Source organism: Coregonus clupeaformis, chromosome 24, assembly GCF_020615455.1.
Source record: "Coregonus clupeaformis isolate EN_2021a chromosome 24, ASM2061545v1, whole genome shotgun sequence".
Taxonomy (NCBI): Eukaryota; Metazoa; Chordata; class Actinopteri; order Salmoniformes; family Salmonidae; genus Coregonus; species Coregonus clupeaformis.
The window spans coordinates 48,035,489-48,043,054 of NC_059215.1; positions in this window are offsets into that span (position 1 = coordinate 48,035,489).

Consider the following 7,566-nt stretch of genomic DNA (forward strand, 5'->3'; position numbering starts at 1 on the left):
TAGTAATTACAGGACTTACTGCACATTACATCTGTAGATGTAGCTTTTTTCCTTCCATACATCTGCATCAGAGGGCAGATCACTGTTCATTAATATGCAACACAAATACAAAATGAATAGAGTCTCTTACCCAGGGGTCTGCCTGCTCCCACCTTGATAAACGTTGTGGTTCCTCTGTGATGGCTGACAGGTAGTGGAGGATGCCTGCTGTCTCGGCTGATGAAGAGGAGGTTTCACTGTGAAGGGGAATCCCCAAGAGCTTGGTAGAGGAGCAGAGAAAATAAGTACCTTTGATTCTTAAGTAATATGCCCATTGACTTACTTCTGCTCTTTCAGGAGCATAGGTCATTCACAAACTTCCCCCAGCCAACAGAAACTATGACCATACTGTGTGTGTGTGTGTTAAGCTGAGTCATAAAGGGCAGTCCAGAGGGTGGAAGTGTAGAACTGGTAACTTGCTGTATAGATGCACTTATCTTATGATAAAAATGGCCACTTACCGAGATATTACATGGTCAAATTAAATACTATAGCTACATGCCAGTGGAACAGTAGGCTACCATTAAATACTATAGCTACATGCCAGTGGAACAGTAGGCTACCATTAAATACTATAGCTACATGCCAGTGGAACAGTAGGCTACCATTAAATACTATAAAAAAATGCCATTCTCTCGTTTCAATAGTGTAGAAGTAAGAGATTAGCAGTTATTTGAGAGAGCGCTAGTAGAGGTTACCTACAGTATGATGAGGCTAAAAGAAGTCCATTCAGGAGAGTCACTATTAAACAGCAGACTTACCAGTAAAGCAGTATTAGGATTGAGGCCGGATTATAGCCTGGGTACACAGCTGAAGATCCATGGTCCTGTACTGGTCCTGTCCAGTGTGTCCCTCCGCTCTGAGTGTCCTGGACAGTCAACTGCCAGTGTTGAGCCGCTCCGCTGGTCTTGTATGTCTACCTGAGGGTCACTTCACATAAGGCATGGTGAAACTGTTGCGGGCAGGGCTCAAGGCTCTCTCCTTCCTCGAACCAGGCGAGCCGGTACAAGTCAAGGCATGTTCCAACACGCACAGCTCAGCCAGCCCAGACAGAGGCCATCTGAGGGAATCTACTCACACACCACAGGGGGGGGGGAGGAGAGGGGAGGAGCAGAGAGAGGGACAAACAGAGGGACAAAACATTCATATACAGTGTGGTTATAAAACATAGAGGAGCATATCAGACACACAGATACACACATAAAGAAACAAACCAACAGAAGTGGAAGGATCCTGAAAGACCCTCGACTCTGGAAGGAGCTTTAAACTGACGTGTATATTGTGTCAGAAAATGCATGATGTTTATCTCTAAATCCTAAAACTGATTTACTATTTCCCCTTCAGATAGTTTTCACTTGAATGTCTGTTGTTCGCTTCTCTCCGCACCGTCTCGTGGAATGACTGCAGCGGAGGTCACTCACTGCGTAGGATAGACCCACTGGACTTTCTGGAGCAAAACTGCTGATTCAGCATGAACTTTTCCAGAAAACAAGCGCGGTAGGCTATCTTCAATGACCAGTAGCTTTAGGAATTATAAATAGTTTGGCAAAATATGGAATAGTGGTAGAATCTATGTTGAGCAAACTGGTAGCCTTCTCTAGGGGAGAATCTCAATTGCATACTCCTTGCGTCCTCTCTCCTCCCTCCTCGCCTCCTTCTCAAAACCCATTGGATGAGAAAGCCAGAGGTCCTCCTCCCCTCTGCCCTTCTCCTCCGACGGGTTTTGAGAACGAGGCGAGGAGGGAGGACGCGAGGAATGTGCAATTGAGATTCTCCCAAAATCTATGTGTAGGATAGTCCTAGGGCTCTATTCAGGATTAAAAGCGTTACAGATTCCGTGATAGATGTGTAAAGGTGATTTCAGATTGAGACGACGTATGCAGCGTTTACCGTGAATACAGTCTCCTCTGAAAGCACGAACGTTGCCTTTAAATTTCAATCACGCTGTAAAGCTGAACTTCCGCAATGCGGATTGAATAGAGCCCATACTCTGCTGATGCTGCACGTTAACGTCCAGAAAACACACACTGTAGGCCGCCTACAATTACCAGCAGGCCTACATGAATTACCAATGGCAGCCATGCATATTCATATGGTTAAAACATGAAATCCTGGACGAAGATGCTCAATTCACATAAAATATGTATGTTTTATGTTTTAGGAGAAAAAAAAACATTTTTTTCTGAAGAAAATAATGTACTTATATTTCTAAGGAAATGCATCAAGAACTACCTAAAGAGGTAGATGCTGGCAATGGAAGGGCTCCAGATATTAAACTGTGAAGGTCGCATAATATCTCTCCTTTCCTATAATTAGGAATATTGCAGCCTTGCAAAAAGACAAGGCTTTTGTTTACTGGCAATATGTTTCCTGATTTATCTTTGATGTCCTCAACCAGATCTGGAGCACCACCCAATGTGTTGCAGGTAGATCTTTGACTTTTTGTGTAAAATGTTCATTTCCAGATCACTGTAAAATTGTAAGGTCATCACTCACTCACTCTCTCTCTCCTCTCTTCTCTCTCTCTCTCTCTCTTTGTGTGTGTGTGCATGTGTGTCCCAGCACCCCTCTGCAGTAGAGAGAGAGAGAGAGAGACAGAGAGAGAGAGAGAGAGAGAGAGTATAGCTCCAGTAAGCTACGGTACAGTACGGTCTCTCTGCTGCAGGACAGAGAGAGATAGCACAGCTCATATCGTACAGGTAAGGCTGCTGCAGGACAGAGAAGCACAGCTACAGTAAGGTCTCTCTGCTGCAGGACAGAGAGAGATAGCACAGCTACATATACGGTAAGCGGTCAGTAAGGTCTCTCTGCTGCAGTACAGAGAGAGATAGCACAGCTATATCTACAGTAATGTCTCTCTGCTGCAGTACAGAGAGAGATAGCAGAGCTATATCTACAGTAAGGTACGGACATTTACATTTTACGTCATTTAGCAGACGCTCTTATCCAGAGCAACTTACAGTTAGTGAGTGCATACATTTTCATACTGGCCCCTCGTGGGAATCGAACCCACAACCCTGGCGTTGCAAACACCATGCTCTACCAACTGAGCTACACAGGGTACAGTAAGGTCTCTCTGCTGCAGTACAGAGAGAGATAGCAAAGCTACATCTACAGTAAGCTACGGTACAGTAATTCTCTCTGCTGCAGTACAGAGAGAGATAGCAAAGCTACATCTACAGTAAGGTACGGTACAGTAAGGTCTCTCTGCTGCAGTACAGAGAGAGATAGCACAGCTATATCTACAGTAAGGTACGGTACAGTAATGTCTCTCTGCTGCAGTACAGAGAGAGATAGCAAAGCTACATCTACAGTAAGGTACGGTCTCTCTGCTGCAGTACAGAGAGAGATAGCAAGCTACATCTACAGTAAGGTACGGTACAGTAAGGTCTCTCTGCTGCAGTACAGAGAGAGATAGCACAGCTATATCTACAGTAAGGTACGGTACAGTAAGGTCTCTCTGCTGCAGTACAGAGAGAGATAGCACAGCTATATCTACAGTAAGGTACGGTACAGTAATGTCTCTCTGCTGCAGTACAGAGAGAGATAGCAAGCTACATCTACAGTAAGGTACGGTACAGTAAGGTCTCTCTGCTGCAGTACAGAGAGAGATAGCAAAGCTACATCTACAGTAAGGTCTCTCTGCTGCAGTACACAGAGAGAGATAGCACAGCTATATCTACAGTAAGGTACGGACATTTACATTTTAGTCATTTAGCAGACGCTCTTATCCAGAGCGACTTACAGTTAGTGAGTGCATACATTTTCATACTGGCCCCCCGTGGGAATCGAACCCACAACCCTGGCGTTGCAAACACCATGCTCTACCAACTGAGCTACACGGGGTACAGTAAGGTCTCTCTGCTGCAGTACAGAGAGAGATAGCACAGCTACATCTACAGTAAGGTCTCTCTGCTGCAGTACAGAGAGAGATAGCACAGCTACATCTACAGTAAGGTCTCTCTGCTGCAGTACAGAGAGAGATAGCACAGCTACATCTACAGTAAGGTCTCTCTGCTGCAGTACAGAGAGAGATAGCACAGCTACATCTACAGTAAGCTACGGTACAGCACTGCTAGCTACTCTCTGACAGGACAGATTGAAGCCATAGCCTGCATTCCAAATGGCACCCTATTCCCTGTGTGGCCAGGCACTATACGGATAATAGGATGCCATTTGGGACGCAGAATACAGTGCAGCACTGGCAGACTGATAGGATAGACTGGAGTCATACTAGAGCCATAATGTAACACTGTAACACTGTAGCACTGTAGCACTGTAGCACTGTAGCACTGTAACACTGTAGCACTGTAGCACTGTAACACTGTAACACTGTAGCACTGTAGCACTGTAACACTGTAGCACTGTAACACTGTAACACTGTAGCACTGTAACACTGTAACACTGTAGCACTGTAACACTGTAGCACTGTAACACTGTAACACTGTAGCACTGTAGACTGTAACACTGTAACACTGTAGCACTGTAACACTGTAACACTGTAGCACTGTAACACTGTAGCACTGTAACACTGTAACACTGTAGCACTGTAACACTGTAGCACTGTAGCACTGTAACACTGTAACACTGTAGCACTGTAACACTGTAACACTGTAACACTGTAGCACTGTAGCACTGTAGCACTGTAACACTGTAGCACTGTAACACTGTAACACTGTAACACTGTAGCACTTTAACACTGTAACACTGTAGCACTGTAACTGGTTTCCCGAGTGGCGCAGTGGTCTAAGGCGCCGCATCGCAGTGCTAGCTGTACCACTAGAGATCCTGGTTCGAATCCAGGCTCTGTCATAGCCGGCCGCGACCGGGAGACCCATGGGGCGCCGCACAATTGGTCCAGCGTCGTCCAGGGTAGGGGAGGGAATGGCCGGCAGGGATGTAGCTCAGTTGGTAGAGCTAGATTGTGGGTTCGATTCCCACGGGGGGCCAGTATGAAAAATAATGTATGCACTGGATAAGAGCGTCTGCTAAATGACTAAAATGTAACACTGTAGCACTGGTTTCTGCTGCTGGATCTGCTGCACCTGGTGATCAACTTCCGCTAGAGCAGTGATGAACTCACTGTACCCTCCAGTGGAACAGCTCCCAAATGTTACCCTATTCCCTGTGTAGATGCACACTAGATCTCTTTCCAGTAGAAGCTATAGACTAGAATAATCAACTGGACGCTCATGATCACTATGATTACGTTAAAATGTTGACTGTGCATGATATCGTTGATTAAGTGTTTAAAAATATATAAAATCAGAGATGGTTTATCATGTTTTAATGTAGGCTACATTATGCCCTTGTACCGTCCACTGCAGCTCAGCGATCCCTCTGTAGAAGCGAGCTAATCAGCTGTATATTTCCTGCTGACTGTGCTAAAGCAGGAAATTAGGGTGACGATGATGTGGGGCTGTAACTGAACAAGATCATTTTAATACCGTGGCATTAGTTTATGAAATCGGATATAGTTTATATTTTAATGTACATTAATGTATACTCTTTGGTGGTTTGGTGAAATCATATGATGACCAAATCATTCATAATGCGTATTTATCTGCATTGGAAATCTACTAGTTATATTCATTATTTTAAATCCTAAACAAGCATTACAAAAAACATTTAAACATTATTTTATTTTTATCTAACCGTTGTTACAACCTCATCATACCATCCTATTTCAGCTTTAGTGCGTTCATTTCCGGCACATGCACTGTTCGAGGCCCCACTGCCCCACAGTAACACACATCTATCCCTCCCTCTTGGAGGGCAACGTGTCAGAGAGAGGAAAAATAAAGAATCCTTACCCCAGCAAGCTGCATTGATTACATCATCAGGAAGTGGAGCTAGCGCCTGAATGGGACAATGCACCATTAGGAGGAGAGGAGCAGGGGATGAGAGGAGAGGAGCAGGGGATGAGAGGAGAGGAGAGGAGAGGAGAGGAGAGGAGAGGAGAGGAGAGGGAGAGGAGAGGAGAGGAGAGGAGAGGAGAGGAGAGGAGAGGGAGAGGAGAGGAGAGGAGAGGAGAGGAGAGGAGGACAGCCAGGCAGGCAGCTGATCTGGTAAATGAATGGTCGTACACTGCTATGTACCCCGTTGCCCCCCTCTGGGCCTCCCCCCATCTCCCCCCTGCTCATGCAGGCATCTCCCCCCATCTCCCCCCTGCTCATGCAGGCATCTCCCCCCATCTCCCCCCTGCTCATGCAGGCATCTCCCCCCATCTCCCCCCTGCTCATGCAGGCATCTCCCCCCATCTCCCCCTGCTCATGCAGGCATCTCCCCCATCTCCCCCTGCTCACGCAGGCATCTCCCCATCTCCCCCTGCTCACGCAGGCATCTCCCCCTGCCTCCCCCTGCCCCTTGTCCTCTCCCCAACTCACTCACCCCCAGCCTGTACACAGACAGCCCAAAGCCGGCCAGTAGCTACTCTCTCTCTCTCTCTCTCTCTCTCTCTCTCTCTCTCTCTGCCTGCCTACTGCCACGACAGCCAACCGGCACTGCAGAATTCAGGAACTGAGCTAACTGCTCACACTGCTGCAGGAGACTGCAGGGCTGCTGTTGTCTGTTCTGCTGGCTGGCCGATCTCTCTCTCTCTCTCTCTCTCTCACACACACACACACACACACACACACACACACACACACACACACACACACACACACACACACACACACACACACACCGGCTCCCCCTCCTTTCCCCCACTCAGGCAAATTTGCTCAAGGATGATGGAGGGTGGGGATGGCGGGACAGAACAGAACCAGTGCTCTACTCTGCTGCTGCTGCATATGGTTTTAGGAGGAGGGGCAGGAGGAAGGGAGTGGGGTAGGGGTCCTGAATTATATAGGTGCAGAGCAGTACGATTGTGATGCACTGTGCAGGGGCAATGGGACTCTTGAGAGAGAGGGGGAGGGAGAGAGAGAGATGGAGAGGGAGGGAGGGAGGGAGTGAGAGAGAGACTACAGTAAAAGGAAACTAGAGAGGAGGAGAAGGGGGGAGGGTTATGGTGCAAGGAAAGAACATCAGGTGAGTGCGGCAATTTGCTTTCTGGCAGTGCAGCTGCAGAGAGAGAGAGAGCAGAGCACCCCCCCTTCAGGAGAGGGAGAGACAGAGAGACCCCCCTTAGTAAAAGTGCCAGTTGAAAAACTGCAGATGTTAAGAACGATGTCAGCAGGCCCCAGTTCTGGCACAGATTGAAAGTACATTATAGTATCAGCCCCCTGTACTCTGTCCTGTACTCTGTCCTGTACTCTGTCCTGTACTCTGTCCTGTACTCTGTCCTGTACTCTGGCCTGTACTCTGTCCTGTACTCTGGCCTGTACTCTGTCCTGTACTCTGGCCTGTATTCTGTCCTGTATTCTGTCCTGTATTCTGTCCTGTACTCTGTCCTGTACTCTGTCCTGTATTCTGTCCTGTACTCTGGCCTGTACTCTGTCCTGTACTCTGTCCTGTACTCTGGCCTGTATTCTGTCCTGTACTCTGGCCTGTACTCTGTCCTGTACTCTGGCCTGTATTCTGTCC